A 22,746-nucleotide genomic window follows, 5' to 3' on the forward strand; every position below is an offset into this window, starting at 1 on the left:
TTTACTCGCTCAAGTAGGGAAAATGCCTATACTTTTTTCCAACCACAGGCTATCTGCACTGTATTATTCTGGTCAGTGACTACAAGTATGATGCTGGCTTGTGAATGTAGCCTGTGCTAGGTCTGCTCCACTGTGCATTTTGGGCAGAAGTAGTAGTTCTTGGAATGATAATGGTGTTTACTCTTGCTTGGTGCAGTTGTAGGTGTAGAAATTGCATGTAAACTGTGTGCCACGTTGCCGCAGAAAACTTCTGCAGAACTAACGTTGCCTCTGCAGATACTAAAAGCCTGTAGAGCACTTTTATAGAGTAAGAGTTGTAAACATTTTTCAGCTAATCACCAGAAATGCAGAGGAGCTTTTCTGTGATATAAACTGTCTTTGTACGCAAAGGTGACTTTTTTTTTTTTAAATCTTCCATTTTGACATTGTAGTCTTTGACTTGGAAAAATGGATATATTTGAAGGCTCTTTGTGGTACTGTGCTAAAATGAACAGGTATAGTAATTTATTGCTTCATGAAGTACTGGTGAGTGGTATTGGAAAGAAACAAAGAAACATAACTTTAAAGGGTGTATTGTCAAAGTGCACAATGTGAGGACACTTGTGCTGCAAAATATGCTTCCCGTGGCTCTAAACCTACTTTGAGTTTCTGGCTGATGAGAGGTATTGAAGATTGCAGTCTTCTTCTGTGAGCTGATCTTTCGGTCATGTAGTTTTATAGGTTTCTGTTTTCTGATAATTACCAAAATATAACTGAGAAAAATGAGACCTTAATAGTGTGATAAGAAAATATTATGTTCTCTTTGTAAAATGTCTTCAAATTAGCAATCACTCCTACTGGAAAAGTGATGTGAACTTCCACCATGCTATTTTGCTTTAATTTTAAATAGTTTTGCCTGTTTGCTATGAAGCTTGTGAATACGAAGAAATACATTTAAGCAGGCCCAGTGTAATAAAGATGACTGTGTTTCAGTCTTGGTAGACTTTGTGCTCTGCTATGATGGAAGCTTAGTATAAACTTTTGAGCATACATACTTATTGCAACTGCCGATGACTGTTTAAACCTTCCTTTAATAAATGTGAATTTTTAATCCTCTGGCAATAAAGTAGTAAATTAAAAACAATGAACAAATATTTACTTGGTATAATGACACAAAGTATTTGAAAAATATGAAATCTCTAAGTTGCTAGATATCTCCCTAATTCTGCTGTGGATTTCCATTAACTTTTTAAAGTAAAAAGCAAAGCCTTTTGGGCTTAACTTGCAGGAATTTGAGAAATGTGAAGGACAACTTGAGTAATTTGAGAAAAATTCTAAAGGTTGAATATTCAGAGTCTATTGGGACAATAAAATGAAGGAATAGTTATTCTGTGTCTGGGCACCAAACTAAATGAGTTTAAAAGCCATATGGCAGCATTTAAAGAAAACAGCTTCTGAGTCATGTAACTTCAGTGTGAGTCTGTTGCTATGGAAGTTAGAAAGAAGACAACATTTGTTCCTCTTCCATTTCCAATCTGAATAGTAAAATTAAAACCCCTTTGTTTTTCAACAGCTATTTCTCTGTCTCTTTTTAAACATTACCTCAAACCATTCTCTGTCTTTGAGGTCTATGGAGCTGCTTCTACTCTATTTACATCTTGCTTACTATTAGTTACTTAAATCTAGCCAGTGTGTCAAGTGGAGTCTGGAGTAAGGAAGAAACTGTGCCTCATTTTATTCTGAGCTCTAGCACATTAATCAAATGATTAACTTCTACAGTTTTGCACACACTTTCATTTTTTCATTTGCCTGAATATTACAGGTTCACTCCTCTGTCTCAAAAACAACCCTGGTCTATACCTTATATTCATAAGTAACTTTAGAAATATATTTTATACCTCTTTAATATTGAGCTATGATTAATCTGAAGAATGTTTTGAAACAGTCACACTTGTTTGTTTTTCTTGGTGAACTTAGAGAAATCATGTAATTGGAAGTCTTGAGTTAACTGAAGAGGGAGCAGACAATTACTGTTCTGTGAGAATTTCAAACAGTATTAATACTGGCATTCAGTTTTACAACAGAAGATGAATAAGGAGTCCTGGAATCTAATAATTTTGAGACTTACGAAGGGAGTGACTATTTCATAGAATGTGGAATTTTATTGCTGTATAGAGTAAGCAGCTATTTTTCTTTGAATCTCGGGAGGTACTGGGTAAAACGGTGTCTGCTCAGAAAAATACAGCAGTAATGCTCATGTTCTTGGGTGCATGCTTCCTGCAGAACAAGATCCTTTCAAATCTATTTTTTTCAGAGTTGTCAGCATACAGTGTTGACAGGTTGCTTTCTTTGATGATCAGGCATTAAAGACTGTGCAATGTGCTGCAGACAAGAGGCTTCAGAGCCCAAACTGAGTGTGCTAGAAAGCAGTGGGTGTCACTGGCTGCGCTCTGCCTCCAGGAACTTTTTCCTTCAACGCAGGCCTATTTGTAGCAAATTATCTTGGCTTTTTAATTGAAACAATGTTGTAAGGGATACTTTTGTGTTCTATTTCCATTTGGCAACTTCAATCAATGATATAAAGCAGGTTATGCTCAGCCAGCGTTGCAGCTGACTTGGAATATACAGGACTATATATCATTATACCTTTAGAAAGAGTAAAAGGTTTGGACTTCAGAGTCACAAAGTTGATGCTTATAGCTGAATACAAGCATTCAAATTGCCTTCATTCTGTATTTCCCTCCCTTCATCTGTGTTGCTAAGGAAAATCAAAAGTGCTCCAAAAACAATGAATAAAAATGTTTCTTCTCAGTCCTGAAGTCCTGAGGTAACTGTGGCTTCTTAATGGTGGGAAGGAGGTCAAATTGAGGATACCTGAGATTTCTTCACAAACCTAACCTTAGTAACTCGTTTTGACTGTGGATTGGATGCTGGAATATTGTGACAATTCTAACTACTTAAAAGATGAAAGACTTAAGCTTTGGTATCTTTCTAATCACGTATGTGTAGATGTGTACACTTTTATAACACTGGATTTAGAAATGACTAATGATTTTGGTTAAAAACAATCAATCACCCCCCCCCCCCCCCCCAAAAAAAAAAAAATCCCCACGACTTTAAAACACCAGAAAAGTCAAATCTCTGTTGAAAGTGAGTCTCAGAACTGATTCCAGTTTCATACCTTAGGTAGTCCTGATGTGGTACATCAGCAGTGTGGTGCCACGGCTTGCCTCCAGCATGGCTGAATCTGCCAAGTGCATGTGTGTAACCTGGCTCCTGATTCCCATAGCAAAGATAACTCCTGATTTGAAGACCAGCACCTCTCTGACATTGAGTAGGATCCATGTGGCATCACTGCCCCAGAGGCAGGAATGCTGCCCAGACCAGCCTCTTGCACAGCGAGCTCAGCTAGCTAGCAAGTTGCCCAACCCCTCCAAAGCCTGTGGCATAACCTACTGGTGTGCGATGGTTTTGCACTCTGAGGAAGAAACTTGAGATCTGTTCTGGTTGCCTGATCTGAGATGTCTTGCAGGCTTTTGTTTTAATGTTAACTCTGACTATCTGAAAATCAGTTCTCTTATGTCAATCTTTCAAACTAGCATTTTGGAAAAAATGTGCAAAGCCACAGATAACCTGTAAATATTTTTTTAAAGTGGATGTTGTACATATAATTCAGGTCTCCAGAAAAGATCATGGATGTCTTGGTGGGTAGAGTCAAATGAGCCAACAGCATGCCCTGGAGGTTGAATGAACCACATGCTTTGTGGCGTTAGCAGGAGTACATCAGGCAGGCTGAGGTTATCTGCTGTGCTCATATATTTAGCCCTGGTGGGGCTGCATCTGAGATGCTACATTGAGTTTTGGGACCCTCAGTATAAAGACATGTTGGCAAAGTGTGGTGGATGCAGCTGAGGGCCACTGACATCATTGGGAGTTGTAAACAGATGTGTAGAAAGATGGAATGAGGCTTTGCTAAAAAATGCACAAGAGCAATGGTTGTGAGTTGCAGCAAGGAAAATAACAATTGGAGACAAGGAGAGGATTATTCACTCTGATCAAGCAATGACCCCGGTTACTCAGAGAGGTTGGGAAATTGCCATCCTTGGAGATATTCAGGACTTGAAGGGATGAGGCCCTGGGCAACCTGATCTAAATTAGAAATTGGCCCAGCTTTGAGCAGAAGGTTGGATCTGTATATGTTCAGATCAGGTCTTCCAACCTGAACTTTTTCCATGGTTATGTGAAAATATTTGTCTACAGAATAACCGCTCTTTTAAAAATAAGATAAACTATGCTTTCTCCAAAACCAGCAATATAATGCCACTTCCAGCAGCTACAAAGATACTGATTTCAGTAAAATCTTTGTCTGGTAATTGTTGAGTTGCTGTTCCTAGTTTGAGTCTATCTGTATGTTGATGCTCCGAAATACAAAACTTCTACTTTTTGCTGGCAACGTAAATGGGGAAAGTTGCAATTGTTCCTTAGAAATTATAAATGCACTTGCAAGCATATTGGAACATGCCTTCTATGCATATGTAGTAGGTATTTTAGAAATATATTGCATTTTGGAGATTACATGTAGGAGGGTAGGTTTCCTGTTATTCATCTGGTATTAATGGGACTATCACAAGAAGAGGAAAACGTGTGGGGCAAGTCAGTGCCCACAAAAAAGTGGGAGTTCTAACGCTATGTTGTTATGTTACTTATGTTGCAAAATTTTCTTCTCTGGAGAGCAATTATTTGGGATAAGACAACTGGAGAGGTATTGCTGGAGGGTACAGGAAGTCCTGTACCCATTCTGTAGTCCCAACTTGCACCCCAAACTCTACTTAAATATACTGTAAAACTTTGATTTAAAGGAACTCTTCACCTACGCTTTGTGTCTCCTTTTAGGTAACTAGGCACTAATGAAATACATATGTACTTTAATGTCTCTCCCAGGATGGTCAGAATGTAGATTGTAGAACGTATTAAATTGTTTTAAAGTAATCACTTCATATCCTTTAAATGAAACTGAAGCTCATTCCAGCGAAATAAAACTACTCTGTACTGCTCTCATGTGAAGCATCCTATTGCAGAGAGCTGGTGAGCATGCACTTGGAATACATTGAGTCTCTGATGGACTTGCTCTTTTGCTTCAAATTTAGATTAAACCCAGAAGAAAGGATTTAGCAGTCTCTGTGTACTATCACCTGTTATATTTGGGTGGTATAATAGAAATATTTGAGGATAGGACAACCAAAACTCTCCAGGCATGTCACGTTACACTGCAGTTGTTCCTTCTTACTGCTTCCTCACTGTGGAGTTCTAATAGATGTTTAAGTTGTGATGAAGGAACTGAGTAATGATGGGGCTAGACTTGTCTTCTGTACCCTCATTAGGGGTGTGTTATATAAAAGCATTTAGACTTATTTGAGTGATCTCTATATGAAAAACAAGCCTAGAGCTGCCTTGAGACCAAGATGTACCATACTGGAAAGAAGAGGCAGCATTTGCAAATGATACACCTAAACCTCCTCTTCTCACTTCTGCCTACACACATTTGATGTTACTTTTTATAGTTGGAAGGGGAAGGTGGTTTGTATATATCTGTGTATAAAATAAAAAATCCTTGAACTGCAGAAAAATCTTATTTCTGGTTCAACAATCTGTATTGGAGGGGTGAGGGAAACAGTTCTAATGAAAGAAGCTCCAACATTAGTACAAAGTGACTACTGCATGTCTTACAATAAAGTTCTCAAAATACATTTTAAAGCACACTATCAGAACGCACCTTTACCCTATCAAAGTATCAGTAGTCTTTTAAAGGAGTTGAATATGATTTAGTACTTAACCTTTATCTCTTGTACATTATACAGCTTTGCTAATGGATAACAACAGTATATTTTGAAGGGAGAATTTGTTTTGTTTGTTTCTAATGGTATGGTTAATTTTAACCATTTTAAAATTGGCAAGTAGTCTTTTTTAAAAAGACTGTTAACCAATATGTTGCATTTTTGAAAACAGGTCTTGTTGTCTTCATTTGTCTAGACAGCACCCTTATCAGAAAATCTTGATAGAAGAAGAAACCAAGAGAGTGTTTCTTAAAAGTATTCTCTCCTTGTGTGTTTTCCTGTCACAGGTATTGCTTAATTGAAAAGTGAAATGTTTACTGCCTTCTTCAATTTAGTCACAGTATTTTATTATTTTTTTTTAAAAGACACAACTGCACATAATGTTTTGGAATGCAGCTGAACTACATGAGCTGTGGAATCTAAATTTGAACAGAAAGCATGCTTTGCTGTAGTCAATTATATTTCCATTCATCATAAATCCTCCTTGCAGGCAAAGACACCATGCAAAGTTAATGCAATCTACAAATACTGTATTTTTTCTTTAGAATTGATCTTCATTGACTTCCACTAAAAGCATAAGATATAAAGCATGCAGACATTCTGCTTTGTGGTCAATAATCAGAAAATATTTCATGTCATGCATATTTCAGAGAGATTCAAGATAAGTCAAACAATACATGTAAGAATACTTTCAGTGTTAACTAAAGGACCTAACTTGAGCAGACTACTTACTAATGAGGAAGTAGAAAATATGTGGTAATAGTTTACAAAACAACAGGTGCTAACTAGGTAGCTGAGGACAAAAGGATTCTTACTACTGAAGTGACAAAAACATGTTATTTTGGTATGATATAATAAAAAGGCTTTGAAATTCCACTCAAAAGTGTGAACTATCTAAGACTAAATTTAAGTTTTCCTGATAAATAATTTGCATAAATTTACCCAAGGTTATGTGCATGACTGTGTTTTATGACCTGAAGTGACCTTTTATGACCTTTTCTGTGGACTGCATTTTCTCTATCTGTTTTCCACAGGATTACTATTCTGGTTACTAGGGGTGAAAAATGTGCCTTCCTTGAAAGGGTTCTATGGGAAACAAGAAATAAATTATTCCAGATTGGGCAGCAATAGATAGGAAACTAGAACTGGTGTAGGAGATAAGACCTTTTAGTCTTCAGGTGTTGTGTTCATGTTCCATGCACAAAGAGTGTAGATATTCTGTTAGGCTTCAGTTTTCCTAGCTTAGCAGACCAAAGATGGATGGGAAAGACATGAGAGGTGTAGGTGAGAACATACAGGGTGTGGTTTCACCTTTTTCACTTGCATCATAAAAATAGACAGTGTATTTTTATTATATGAAAATAAAGGAGAAACTGAGACAATCACACTGTTAAGCTCTTGAATTAATGGTCTAATACAATTCAAGACATAGGATTTTTTTTTATGTGAAGGAGTTTACAAGGTTATTATGGGCTGTAAGTAGCTATATAGGAAGAATGTTTCTGATAGGTGTGTGTTTTTTGTGAGGTAGCTGGTTGGATTGTTTTATGTAGAAAGTTCAGTGTTTGCAATCTGCAGTAGGTTAAATCCTCAAGAATTGATTTCCAGGAAGCTTTAGTTTTGAATAATGAACTTTCTAATTACTAGATGCATAATTGAGAACCTTGGGTTTCAACTCCTGGAAACAAGCTTTGATGTTGCAAACAACTGTTGGTGCTGCTGTGGCAGTCACCTAGCACCAAACTCAAAACCAATTTTTATATTCCTTTACAAAAGGTAAATCTTCTTATTAGAAAACAGGATGATAAAACCACCACTTAATACAATTTAAAAAACTAAACCCAAGCAAACAAAAATCAACCCCCCCCACCTTGCAAATGGTTTCACATTTAAAGTAAATCTTTCATTTTTGAAAATACGGTGTTGATGTTTTAACAGAATGTATGAGATATCAAAAATGTTCTTGGCAGTCACTGTGATAGCACACTTCATAAAAACCAATAAAAATTGGCAGTAAAGAGTGATACAATGCACGTAGTATAAAACACTTAATCCTGGAGTCTGTACAAGTACTAAGTGTTCTAATGTATATTTATTGCGGTACAGCTTGTGGGTTTATGTTGTGTTTTAAATTAAAGTATTTCAGGATTAGGTTGTCTTTCTTTGTCTTTTTGTACATAATTTATTTTGAGAAATTACCATACCCTTGAACTCTCAGGTCTTCGTGAGCTGAAATGAACATCTAAAAGGATATTCTGGCAAGAAGCTCATAGTTCAAACATGCTGGTTTAATATGTTAGGTAGTTGAAATAAATTTGTTTTTAAGCAAGGCTTCTTTTACTTTTCAGATGCTGTTTGGGGTTCACTTTTTCTGACATTTAAAAACAAACAACAATCAAACAAAACCCACACAATAACAAAAAAACTAAAAAAAAACCCCAAATAACCAACCAAAAAACCCAAACAAACAAACCCACCAAAAAAACCCCAGCAACCCTCAACAATGTCATTTTATCCTCTTTAAAAAAAGAATTCTACATAAACAAGTGCTGTGAAAGCTTTATTAGAGTGAAAATACCAAGCCTTATGTGATTTCCAGCATTAATAGCTGCTTCTATACAAGTTCAGTGTTTGCCCATCTCTACACTGTCAGCTCCTGTACTGGCTCTGTGACACCTGAGTATACCCTTTTTCTTGTTACTTGCTATTTTGTGTTTAGATCTTTGTTCCTTCAGGAGGAGTACAGCCCAGCAATGGTTTTGGAATGGCAAATCTTGACTGAAAATTCCAACAGAAGAAGCATCTCAAGGGTTGTATTGACTATTGGTAACTGGTACACCAATGTCAGTTTCCAAAGGAAAAATCTGGGGCAAACTGTCTGTCAAAACTTATCTGCATAAGTAATGGTCAATAACTACTAAATTATGTGAAGATATGGAAGTGGTAGGGAGAGGGAGTAGAAGCGGGAAGTTACATCCTTGGGATGAAGAGTGAAACAAAGTTAAAAAGTCATCTGGACCTCTTCTAACCCTGCTTTGCATAAAAGAAAGGAACTGAAGAGTATTTTACTGCAGGCATGTAGTAATATAAAGGCAGCATGTCCTATGTAGTATCTTAAACTTCGGTTAACGAATTTATGTGTGTGTCAAGTCTTAATTAAGTCTTTTTAGTGCTCACTCTGGAGATTAATTATCTCTTGAGGCTCTTGAATCTTTCTGTAACTCCATGTCAGTTATGGAATCCATCCAGTGATGGCATCTAAGATAGATATTTTTCTTTTTCTTTAAAGAAAATTATATAGTTTGGTTATACTTATTAGGTAACATCTTAAAGTGAGGGACTTCTCATTAACACTTTAAGGGAAAGTGTTCTTCAAAGAACTATCTCAAATATGTTAGATGAAAGTATTCAATTATTTGAAATTTCATTGCAGTCTTTCATTCACAGTTTAAAATTTGCCAGCAAATGCACAATTAATTACATGACAATTTAACTTTGACAGCTTTTTTCTGGATCAGATAAAATCAGTCACAGCTTTCTTATTGTGTTAAATGATGTTGCAGTGCTTTGTGACTATGCTTCATGATTGTAGGGTCATATCATTAAAAATAAACAGGTAAGAAAGTTGTTTCCTTTATCTTAATGTGTAGTAGAAAATGCAAGTTATTTCTTGTTTGTTTAAATCTATTTTAAGCCTATTACTGCAAAAGTGAATGTTTTCAATTTTCTCCATCTGCATTAAAGATAGAGAATATATAGTATCTACTAGATTTTATTTATTTTTTTTTTTTTTAATTGCTAAAGTTCAGGCAACTAGTATCAGGCATGTGCCTTTCAAATATACAAGTTAAAAAGAAAAAAATTTTTAAGAAGAATTGAAGTTTTATTTTGCTGCTAAGAAATACTATATTAAAAAAAGTATCTCTGGCATTGATCATTAGCAATAATAAATCCTATTGTATCAATTTTCTTTATTATAGAAAAGTAGCCTGGGGGAATTTTTATCATGTATAATGTAATACTACAGGTACCTATGTATGTGTATTTACCAAGCACTTCCCCCCCACTGCTTTTCCCCTTGCTGCCTGCTGGTTTCCTTTGCTGCAATATTTTATTATTTTTAAATTTGCAGTTAATGAATAATCCCATTTATGAGATCTGTTCCTGAAGTGAACATCTAAAATTTTTCAACAGTGACACTTGTAAATGACTTGGTATAAAATTTTTATAGTTTTTATTTTGCTTTAGAGTAGAATTCCCAAGGGAACTTTATGAGACCTGCAAGGCTTCAAGTTTTACGATGCTTATACTTAACATTGTCCACCTAAAATTAAAGGTTCAAGAGTATTGTGTGGAAGATATTTCGCATTTTTTTTCCTTAAAATCTTAGCTGAAGCAGCAAAATGTGCAAGATATATAGTTATACACAGAAAGAGCTCAGGTGTTCTCAGAATGGTTGAGTGTGGAAGTGACCTCTCCAGGTCATTTGTTCCAGACTCACTGTGGGTCACCTAGCACAGGCTGTGCTATACAAACATTTTGGAGACGCATAATTATTACTGTTCTCTAGACTGTCTTAAAAAGATAAAGGGAGTGGCATCTGTAAATCTAGATGTAGTTTACCATATTAACTTATGCGTGCATATAACAGGCAAACTCAGTCTGCGTTGATTGTTCCACTGGGCTGTCCATCAGCTGGAACATGAGTTTAACAAATATGTTTGCTGGTATGCAAAGCAAATCAGATTCTGTGCTCAAAGTGCCACTGTACAAAGCAAAAACTTATACATATCTGTTCAGAAAAATAAACACAAGTAGGACAGGTTTTCATGTGAAACTTTCAACTTCATCTGGCAGGTCACATTGCCATTATCTCTGACTTGGAAGTCAGTGGCAGCATTGTTATCACCCCCCTGCTCCAAATGTTTCTCTCTCTTAAAGACCCTTCATGTTGGAGTAAGGTACTTCTGAGGAATCCTTTGTTTTAGCTTTCAATTTACTTGAATGTGCCAATTTCATAAAACATAGAGCTTTCCCCAGTTATCAAAGCAGGGTAGTTAGGTGTTTTAGTTCTATTCAAATCTAGGAAGGTTAAGATTTTTCAATGAATTATAAGAATATTTTGCTAAATTGGCATGTTAGCTGGTGGATGTTTAGCTTGGTTGACAAAAGCTCTACAAGACAAATCTGAATTGTATGCAAAAGGTCTCATCTTCTCTATTTATTGCATAGGGCTTTGTGTTAAGTGTTGTTGTTTTTCATGGCTTAAGTATTAAATCCAGTTTCATGAGTCAATAACACTTGGGTGTAGTTGATGCACCTGTGTCTTCTATGGAAAATCATTGTTTTGTCTACTGGATTTATATTATCTTTTTACAAGAGAAATTCTGCTTTCCTTCATCCAAACCCCCTTTAAAGAGCTAACTTTCACGGCCCCAATTTGAAAATGAATGACATGCAGGGTAAACAGAATGAGGGGTATCATGCACCCAAGCATGTTTAACTGAACACCTGTAGGCTTTAGCTTTATGTGAGCTCTCAAATAAGATGGCCAGCTTCACTTTTGTTAAAAAAATCAAGCAGATAAATAAATACCATATTGTCATGGAGGCACCCTGAAGTTAGTTTTAGATGGACAACAAGGTCCAAACTAAACTTTTATTCTGGTCAAAAAGGTACAGCAAATCAACTGATAAGAAATGGGGTTTATACGATCAGTTAGCACTCCAGTAATATAAACATGGGTTTGAATATCAGTTGAGGAAATTATTGAGGTGCAGCAAATGAGAATAATGGAGACCACAGTGTGCATACACATGGCTCGTGAAAAACAACACCAGAGCCGTCCCTGACGCCAGGAAAATACATTCACTTGTCTAGTGAGGAAAACACCTGCCCAAGTGGTGAGGAATTATTTAATACACTCGCTTATCTGGTGAGGAAAACATACCTGCTTATGCAGCAAGGAACTATGAAGTTATCACTCACCCACATTGTGCAGTGGGGCAGTCCCAGTCCTGCGAGGTTATCTTACATGGTGATTGGGCCTAAGGGGAGAGCTGTCGATTACAGCATTTGGCCTGCAGCTCCGAGAGGACCACGTGAAGGGCAGCCTCAGCGAGATCCCTGTTTTTATAGTCTTGTCAGATCCGGCTGTGGGCATTCCAGAAGCTTCTCTGCACCCCCACTGTGGCTATGGGCGCCTAGAAACTTCCAGACCCTTTGGTGCCTCTTCCCCTCTCCTAGTTAACAGACAGAAGGTTAAACAAAAGGAGGTATTAACTGCCCCATTGCAGGAGAGGGGGAATGTGTTGGGAAAGAGGGAGAGGTGTGCATGCACCTTCCATATCAAAGGAGAGGAGGGTGTGCAACTGCCACACATATATTTAAAATTTACCATATGTCTGGTAAGAATATAATCCAATAAACATTTGACCACTTTTTGGCCCCTGTCAATTACATGCATGGTCTTTCTTCACATCAGCTCTGAGTGCAAATAGGGTTGTTATTTATGCTCTCCACCACAGTCAGCTCATAAATCTTTCCATTCTTGAATCCTATCTAATAAATTCTTTGGTTCTTTATAAGGCCAGTCACTGAGAAGGCCTATGACTTTCTGATGACAGATTAGATACGTTTGAGGCATTTTTTTTTCTCTAAAAAAAGAAGAAAATCTGCATATTCCTCAGTATCTTCTAGATGTGATACATAGAACACTTCTAGAATCACCGTAAAAATAGCAGGATTTAGCACATTTATTCGGAAATGTCTGTAGTTTAAAGTGTATTTAACTTGAAGTGTGGGGGTGTTTTGGCTAACCTGGATACAAATCATATGAAAATGTTCATATTGTGAAAATGTTATTATACTAAGCAGTTGTTAAAGAGGTGGTTCTTGCTGAGGTGGTGCTCGGAAGTAATGTATTCTAATTAAATTCCACAGAAAAATCCAGAAAGCATCTCTGTAAGGATGCTTTACAAGCTTGCTCAAGGCAGCAGTCTCCTCTCACTATAAAAGCATGAAAACAAATGGTTCTAATTATTCGTGTTTTCACAGTAATAACTGTAATAGGTTAAAATAGGTATTTCCAATAAAGCACTTGTAAATAGATATTTCCAATAAAGCACTTGTATTAAGTTAACTTATTGAGAGGTAATAATGACTTTCCTCCAAGAATGAGGAGGCAAAAAACGTGAATTTAATATCAAAGGCAGCTGCAAGTACTTTGTAAGTAAACCAAGTTAGTCAGGTTTGTAGCAGAAATATGTATATTAAGGATGATGGTTTATTTTTTAAACCTTTCCAATTTATCAACATCTAGAAGCTTTCTTGGGGAAGTACATAAGTTTCACATCCATAAATTCCTGTGTATCTTAGATTATATAGTTCATATAAATATAATAAAATATATTAAAGTTTAAATCCTTTCAAATAATCCATTGGAATTAATTTATATACCTTTATAATCTCCAGTGGGTCTTTGCACCTGGAGTTGAAGAGCACTGATCTAGATTATTTGACAGCATCTTTACGATTTCCAGAGCTGATGATACTTTAATGCCCAGTATTTTCCTCTTTCAAGGCAGCAGAGGCCTTCACGGGGAGTGGGGTGTGGTATGGATTTATAACCCTTTCATCAATAAGATATAATTCCAGCCATCCTCACTGCCTTGATGCCAACATACTCTATTTATTTATTTTTTTTTTCCTCTGGACTCCCATATTGACTTTTTTAAAAATCTCTTATGATGACTACTAACCTACTGATGTGTAGATGTGAGCAGATGGACACAACCAGTGGGTTGTGCAAACAGCTATCATCGTTCCTACATACTGTATAAGAAACTGCTTGGGGCTTTTCCTCCCTTAGAGGGCAAAAGGAGTTCTGTAGTTATGGTGACACAAAGTTTGACACTATTTTTTTTGCCTTAGGAGTAATGTTTGGATTATAAACTGAACTAAGTAGTGGCAAATGCTGTTTGGAGACTGCCTGCAGTCTTTCTCTTAAGGGAAACTTCTCTGTATCATGCTGACAAATCCCACATACAATAAAACATTATTCATTTTATTGCATTGCGCACATGCTATAAATGGTATTGATAGCTCCAGAAAACAGAATTCCATTATTTAAATAATCATTTGTAAATCTTAATTCAAATGTCTTTCTTTGTTAATGTGTGATGTTTAGGAATACAGTGGGGAGAATTTGCCCTTCTACTGAAGTAAGGAAGTATATATTTTATTCAGTAAAGTTAAGGTAATAAGAAAAGTTAGAGTACTAATAATGATCTTGTAATGTTTCTGGGAAGATACCAAATGCTGTGTCCTGTCTTCCAAGTGCATGATATTAATGGAGACTAGGGAAATGCCATTGCCTGAGCAACGTGACAGTACCTGTTGTAACAACTTGCCCAAGTTGTGCCAAAGGCACAGCGTGTGTAACCCTCTGGCTTTCAAACCAAATCAGTCTGAAAGTTCCTGGCCTTAGGTGCCTAGGATCATGTCCTTAAGCAGAAGCATCTTGTTTGTTGCCCTTCTGTGGTACCTGGCACTGAGATGTTTTTTTCCCTGTAGTCAGCATATCCAGCCATCATGTGTGGCTCCAATCCTTGCTTGGCCATGGGGGCTCCTTGCCTCATTTTAGGGGAATGGAGAGATGCGAAGATATTTAAGATTTTTTTGTTGTTGTTGTTGTTTTTCTCAACTGCTTCAGCATCCCTCTGGTAGCAGTCTGAAGCTGTCTCTCCCTGAGGAGATCAAAGCTGCGTGTCAGTGTCTTAGCTCCTGCAGCAGCAGCCAGTGCATCTACCTTCCCAACAGAGCATCTGCATGTGCGTGGGTTTTCCCCTGGGATAGCATGGGGCTGCTGGTGCTGTGAGGTCAATGTAATATTGTGCATCTAGCACCATCAACTCCCCCTCCACCCTGGGGTTTCCTAACCTCTCTTTCGCTTACATACACTTGTCTTGAAAATGTATCTTGATGTTTAATTCATAACATGAAGCTTGCGATTAGGGGAAAGTAGCTGCATTAGATTTGGAGCTGGAGGATCTGCTATATCAATTTACATACTTAAGTTAGGCAAGGGCTCAACATTGAGCCTTTTGGCAAGGAACCAACTAAGCATTACTGTCACATTTGATTCTTTATTAGGCACTGTAAATGGGTATTGGAGTTCTGAGAAAATAAGATTTAGCATAAACACTGGCTCAATTTTTGTATGTTGAGTGGGTTTACACCAAGCTTTGGCTTGTTTACTTTCAATTAAATCTTTTCCCATACTGTATCTATGTGATAATCCATACCAAAGGGCCAGTTACTAATGAAGACATTGGTAATTCTATGAGTAATTAAATTTCATCTGAGCTAATTACCAAGGTATTCTAATTCAGAGGCCTCTAGCCACAAATATTGAAAATCCATTTATTTAATTCAGCTTTTACTTAGTTTGTCACACTAGTTGATAGTACCCATTCATTTCTAGAGCGTTTCCCTGGGGTCTTATCTCATCTTCCTTTTTTTTGCTGTGGATGTGTGTCCACAGATACTTCCTTACTATTTGAAATACAGTAGAAAATGGTCTTCTATTAATCCAAGTATCCAAGTCCACCATAAGCAAGCCAGAATCTGGTATGTGTGGTGTGTAAAGTTTTATCTTTGTGTGGTTTGAGGGGTTTTGTTTGTTTGTTTTTGTTGTTTTGTTTTTGTTTTGGTTTTTTTTTGTTTTGTTTTTACTCTTTGAATAAAGCAAAAACTATTTTTGAGAATGGAATCCATATCCAGTTCTCTCTACACACACTATCTCCTCATGTATTGTGATACATGAAGCTTGTTCTAGTAGTTATAACATGGTCTTATGTGACTAGAGGTGCTAGTAGAAACTAATGGAAGAAGAACTTGACCTGTTTATAACAAATTCAGATGTTGGTTGAACTGAACTTACAGAAAAATTTTTAATAGCTAACGACCTGATTTTACTTGTATTTGAGCAAAGCTTATAGAGATTTTATAATATTTCTTGGTGACATAATAGGATCGCTTTTTTTTCCCCTTGTATTGCTTTTGCAAAATAAGGCTTTACATAGTCTTGGGAACAAAATCTTGTGTGCTAACTTTCATTCCCAGATAGAGAGTCTTACTTGAATTCTCTTTCATAAGCTTTCTATACTTGTTTTTATTTACACAGTAGTACCTGCGATTGTTTTTCTGGTCATTCATGTTATTAGAATAGTGATTAAACTTTTTGTTTTGAACATTTGATTAGAAATATCTTATTTGTTATGCAAATTTCAGTATTTTCTTAGAGGCAGTTCTAATTTATCAGCATCACCAACAATACTCTTCGGAGAATAGCTGTTCCCAGTGTAAAAACAAACAAAATCAAACAACAGCAAACAAAAACCCAAAACCAAAAATCACCAAAACCCAAAGAAAAGGCAAAAACACCCAAAAAGAACACCCCACAAAACACCCAAACAAATACCAATGAAAAATTGGTATTTGCAGTGATTTCTCAATTGCCTCATATACTGTTTAAAAAGTAATATTTTTTTTAAAGTTGGCAAAGTTGTTGTTTCAGTTTTCACTACTATGGAATATGTATATGTAGATTTTTAGTTCTAATGTATGATAAGCATCTATACTATCATGTTTCTATCATTCTTATAGCATTTTGCAATCTGCCACAGTATTCTAGGTTTCACAATTTCATTAACCTAAATATAAGAAAACTTTAGTGAATTCTGCTTCTAATGGATCATGACTTATTTGCCAATTAATGGACGTGCTCATCATGAGATGGCTGTTTTATTTACTACAGAATGCTTATTTTTCTATCTTCTTGTCTACTGTCCTGTCTTATTCCATGGAGTATTTTTAGGGGCAGATTGCCTAATCTATTTGTGTACCTGTCCGATCAAGGAGGTGATTTTTTTTTTTTTTTTTTTTTTTATTAGGTTGTCCTTCTTACATCTTTGACAAGTATCCTAAACACCTGACCACTAGGTCAAGGGCAGTGTGCCATTTTCCCTCTTCTAAGTTGTGACTAAATCTAGACGTTTTGTTCCCTTTTGCTAAACAATCAAACTCAAAATGAAACACTTAAAATTAAATTGTATCAGTTTAAGCTATTAAGATATTACTAATTTTTGTTTTTTTCTTTCTACCACATTGGGAAACTGGATACTTGGTCAGCCTGGCAGTGCGGGGACAGACCCTTTATCATCATGACTATGGGATATAGTGCTGCTGAGGAAATAGTCGAGTGTCTTCATGTATGTTCTATGATTTGCTGGTACTAGATGATCTTTTGTTTTGAAGAGCTATAAAAGGCTGATAGGTATTTCAGAAGCATACCAAGGCTCAGAAATTGAAGCTGAAACATTGTTAAACTGAGTAAACAAAATGAATACTAAACCAGCGAATAAAAAACAAAGTATTGAAATGAATTTTTTCTTGCATAACGTTGTGCCAACTATTTATAAAGATGTTACATTTTAAACAAAGCCTGCATTTTCTTCACACTAGTAAAGGTATTTTTAGGTAGTGTGTTGCTTGAAAATGTTTGCCTATAAATGTGATGCATAAGAAATATTATTACCTTGTTGTGTGTGTCTAGTCCCAGTTGGAAAGGAAATTTGTGTTTTTAGAAACTATGAATTCTCAATATCTAGTTTTTAAAACAGACTGAAATAATTCCTGGCATTACTGATGCATAATTTCCATCAGCAGTGCAACTGGAGGCCCTAAAATCTCTGCTAGAAGCTACTGCACCTAATATAAACCACCAAGGATGTCCATGGCATCCATCTTCCCCAGTGGCCTGATATGTCTGGGGACAAGCTCTTTTTGTGGCTGTGGAGCTGAGGCATCCTCTTGCCTTGTTGATAATGTGAGGGTCCTCCATCCCTGTTGAGGAATTTTACCCAACCCGAATGCCAAATGAAAGAATACGGGTTTGCATCGTATACAGCATTTTGTTTGGCGTTAGAGCTGTGGGAAGTCTATGTGTGAGAAGTAGCTCTGATGGAAAGGTAGGTTTGAACTTGTATTGTGAAAATTGCCAACAACATTAATTTCACAAGTTAAAAAGAAATGCTATTCAACTTGTTTGCTATGCTACTTTTCATAAATAATTCAGAAATTGTAATTTCAATTTTCAGACTTCTCTGTAACACATTTACTCATTTGTGCACCTTTCATCCCCTTTAGAAATCCAATCAGGGTAAGAGCATTTTAATGTACTTCTAATATGTGCATTACCCGGAATTTTAGATTAAAGTAGAAAATGGGTCCTTGTGATTGTTGTAAGTGATGTTCAAGGGTTACTTTAAGAATTATGAAATTTGCTCCATTTAGTGTGTGTTGTGATCAAAATCCTTTCCACTTTAAAAACACATCCTCCGAAGATCACCTTTGGTGTTAGAAATTTTATATGCAATATGCTTTGACTGGCTCTAGAGACAGTTAGGACAAACCAAACCACTTTACTACTGGTAATCATGAAGATGTGAGCTCAGTACCTCTGAAATGAAGGCTGGTTCATAATAGTTATAGAATTGCTGTATGATCCCTGCAGTGCTCAGTTATTGTTGATTTATATGTGGCAGCTGTTCAGACACAGAAATGTTGGGCAACCATTTAACTCTTAAGACGAACAGTTACTTAAATCAAACTGTGCAAACTAATTAATTGTAAAATGATTTCTGCTAGTCTGTATTAGTCTTCCTGCTTCAAACAAAGACTTCTGCCCTCCTGAAACTTGGTAATTGAAGGATGAAACCAAAACTGATCTGTAACAGCAGAGTAATCAATGTTATGATACACTGGTTGCTCCTAAAGTTGAGTGAAGGTGGAGTTTCTTGCTTCCTTTGCAGAAAGAGGCAAAGCAGCAAAGATGGGCTTTGACTCACCAACCACTGATCCAGATAATTTCAAAAATGGAAAGTGACTATAAGCAAGAAAATGTGACGAGTTGTTATTCAACATGTTTGGATATTGAATTTGATACGAACTTTAAACAATATGTGAAAGTGGTGTTGTTATAAAGAGGAAGGAAAAAGGTTCCACAAACTGACAACTGACACATAATGTTGTGGATTATTAGTTAAACATCCTTCTCTTGAAGTTAGCTCTTCATGTATCCTGTGGCTGGAAAAAGCAATATTAGAACATGTCTTTGTTTCACCTTATTTTTTTGTTGTAAGGATTATACATGTGTGGAAGCGCTTGGGAAGTACAAGAAAGTTAAGAAAATTGTCTAAGTGGAAGAGAATTGGAGGTAAACTTCACAAAACCTTGGTTTTGTCATAAAAATCAGTATCTGTGAGTTAATTTTAACTTGATCATTCCTTATTTAGAGATTAGTCATAAAACTAACTGAAAGTGACTGATTGGGTCATCTTCGTTTTTAAGACTTGCTTGTTAAGGGGAAAAATAAAAGAACCACTTTAATGTTAAGATACTCATGATTCTGTGTCAGACATGGAACAGCCCAAAAAATTAAGGGGAAATTAAGAAAAGAAAGCCCATTAAATTAAGGGAAGGTTGTTTTTTTTTTTTTTCTCGGCTTCACTGGGACCTTCCCAGTTAGTTTTAACTTACAGTCTGTGTAAAATTATTATACTGAAAATAAAAATGGGACTACATTTGTGGCCTTGGTTTGAAAATCTTTTGATAAATTGTTGCAATGGCTTCCCTATAATGTATGTGATTTAACATATTAAGACTTGGGATTTACCAGCATAAAATGAATTCAAGTCACAGGCTTATAAATGAAATACAGCAAGTACAGCTTTCTGATCAACCCAAGTCAGTGGTACTGAAGTGCATGGTAGTGCCAGCATTCATTAGGTATTGTATCTCTTCACAGGGAAACTATTTTATAATTTTGTAGAATTCAGAAATGTTTATTGGATATATTTTTCATATAAGAAAATATTATGTCAAGTATTTGTATTGGACTTTCGTACTTCTTGACCTGAGACACTATTTTAAGAAAAAGAGGAATATTACAGTGTATGCCTCTTTGTGGAGCTCTATTGTAGTCCATACTCCAATTTAAGGTATAAAGCAAGCTGTCATTTGCCAGCTGTAGTGAAAAACCATTCTTCAGTGCTTCTAAGCTTGTCTTCTACGTGTTTTTAATGTCTTCACAGCAGATAGTGGCTGTCAGGTTTTGTTTGGTGTGGGTTTTTTTTAATTTTTTTTTGTTTTGTTTTGGTTTTTTTTTGGTTTTGTTTTGTTCTTTCCCTTCTTAGTGCAGAGTAATTCTGAAGAAATTTCAGCTTTTATTCAAATAAGTCACAGTTGGACTTGATACAGCTCTGTAATGTCAGGTTGTATTTGGGTAAATTTCTCATGTTATTTTTTTTTTTGAAGCATTTTGTTAAAGTCGGAGGGTGAGGGAAGGTTTTTCCCCCACTTCATTAGTGAGTGTCTTGCTCTGCATTTCTCTACTGGATGGGCAAGGTTGATATTAGTATTAGACTCAATCATGGAAAATACTTCTACCACTTTCATTGCTATATCTGAAATATAAACATAGCAAAGTTGTATTTCTGGATGGTAACATTAGTTATGTTGTCTGATACATTTAGTGTTATTCTTTAGGTAGGTCTGTGCCTTTCAGGTAGGTAATTCAAATACATGAACAATTGCATTGTACAGGAATGAGGTAATACCCCTTTGAATAGCTGCAATGATTCTCATACATGTTAGTGACAAATGGTGAGTTACATGAAATATTTGAGTAAATAGCTGTCTTGTTATCAGCATTGGCAAAATACTCTAGAAATTCCCATTTTAGAGTCCAATTTTATTTGAAAAATTTAGCTATTTCTGTTTTGCTTCTTTGAAATGCACGTAGGATGGAAAACTTCATTGGAAGCAAAGCCTTTTGTTTGCATTAGTATCCATAAAAACTAGTAGATAGCTAATAAGTGTCAGATGAGTTGTAAGAGGGTTTTCAGACAAAACTGAAAACAAAAGAATGGACTAGCGTGAACTAATACATAAACATAGATTTTTTTTTCCTTTGCCATATTTCTTTTAAACCTATTCTCTTGAATGCCTAATTTTCTCTTCTAGTTTTTATTAAAATAGATTTGAAAGTTCAAAGTACATACTTTACATTTCTTGTGAAGAAAATTAGTTGTACCCTGTTGAATAAATATTTAATGTATGTTTTTATTTTTCTGAGCTAAGACTTTCAGTTTCAGTCCATGTTAGTAAGCAATATTTCGATAGTATCTTGTTTGAAGACTTCTTCAGGTCAAATATTTCTTCACTTCCACAAGCTAGTACTGTCTGGAGACTTTATGTAATGTGGTGTTATTTACCTACTGTGAAAATAAGCCAACATACCCAGCTATTAATAGAGAAATAAGAATATGTCCTGCTATTTATGCATCTAAATGATACTAGTACTTTTTAGTAGCAAAAGTCTACAAAAAGAGTCTGTTTTGAGATGATAGAAAATACAGTCCTAAAATCTATGCTTTAGTTGATCTTGGAAGAAAGGGGGTTCTCAAGGTCCCTTCTGCTGGGATGGCTGTTAGCAGTGGGGCCTCTCATTTCCTTCCTCAACCCTCATGGTTTAAAACATAACACTTAAGTTGAACTGAAGGTGATATAGTTCACCTTGAATGCTTGAGGTATAAGGAAATGTGAGGGTTGTTTTGTAAGCTGTTTCCCCATTTGCTCAGTAAAGAGTGGGGGCAAGTGGGAGAGTTCACCCCATCAGTCACCTCAGCCATGTTGTCCCTGTTGGCAGGTGATTCTGTGAAGTGAGAGCCTTTGCTTTCCTTAAACATTTAGTTTGTGCAAATGTATAAAGTCACCACTGTTAACAGCTTAGAAAAGGTGAAATAGTCAGGGATTCAGTTGCAGTTAACCTTTGAGAGTTGTCTATGTTTATGTCTTAAAAAGAGTCTTTATACATCTCATTAACTTGGTTCAGTCGCTTCTATCCAAAATGATAAAAATGTATCTGAATACATGCCTTTAAAACTCTGTTGGGTGGTTCTACTTTGCTTTTGTTTTACAACCACCCTACAGTCTTTTTCTATAAAAGTCACATAAATTGAGAGCCTTATGAACGCACAAGTCAATGTGGTCTAGGTGGATGGTGGGAGGATAATAATTACGTTAGTTAAGGCACTCATAGAATATTTGTGGTTTTTTTTGTTCTGCTTTTCAAGATTTTTGTGTGTGGCTTTCATTAATAATTCCCAAAGATTAGCTGTAACAGAGGCAAAGTGATGAAAACAAAATACTTCCTCCAATATATTGCATTTATACAAAAATGTTTAGGTACTTACATTGCAAGTATTGCTATAATACTAGAATCTGTCACAAATCTTTAATGCGTTTGCTTCACAAGACCCCAATAAGGTGGTGAAGTACAGTGCAATCCATTTTACAGAAGAGGACTGAGAAAATAAAGTTATGCTGGTACAGGTTTTAGAAGAATGACTTTGGTACTGTTGTATGTTGATATGGTTGGCACAGCTAAGCCCAAAATTGAGCCCATTTGCAAGCTTCTTTAGATACAGCCTGTTTTTTTTCTTGAGCCCTAAAGCCTCCTGTTCATTATGTTAAGAAAGTAATCTCAGAAAAGTTGGGACTATTTCGAAGATTGATTTTGCTTTTGAATTTATTATTTATTTGCAAGAATTTTCTCATTCTGTAGAATCTGTTGCTTTATGTTACTAATTTGCTCAGTCTCCAAATACAGTACTTGTGGTTTTTATGTTTACCCATAATTTATGTACAGTTCATTTGCTTCAGTTTGCCCCAGCTTACACAGGACAAGGGAAAGCTGTCTTATTACATAAATGTTTTGGAATATACTGAGAATACCTTCAAAGAAATTACAGTATTTTTTTCTTTGCTGAAGAAGCTGCTTAGGTTTCTCACAAAATTTCCTTTGTAC

The 22,746-nt window shown here is 36.0% G+C and overlaps 1 protein-coding gene across 15 annotated transcripts in view; it reads left to right on the forward strand.

Annotated features, from left to right (window-relative positions):
- The window catches only part of ROBO2 (roundabout guidance receptor 2), a 1,092,721-nt gene that overhangs the window by 15,370 nt on the left and 1,054,605 nt on the right, over positions 1–22,746 (forward strand). The gene's annotated exons all lie outside the window — the stretch shown is intronic.

Source organism: Columba livia, chromosome 1, assembly GCF_036013475.1.
Source record: "Columba livia isolate bColLiv1 breed racing homer chromosome 1, bColLiv1.pat.W.v2, whole genome shotgun sequence".
Lineage (NCBI taxonomy): Eukaryota > Metazoa > Chordata > Aves > Columbiformes > Columbidae > Columba > Columba livia.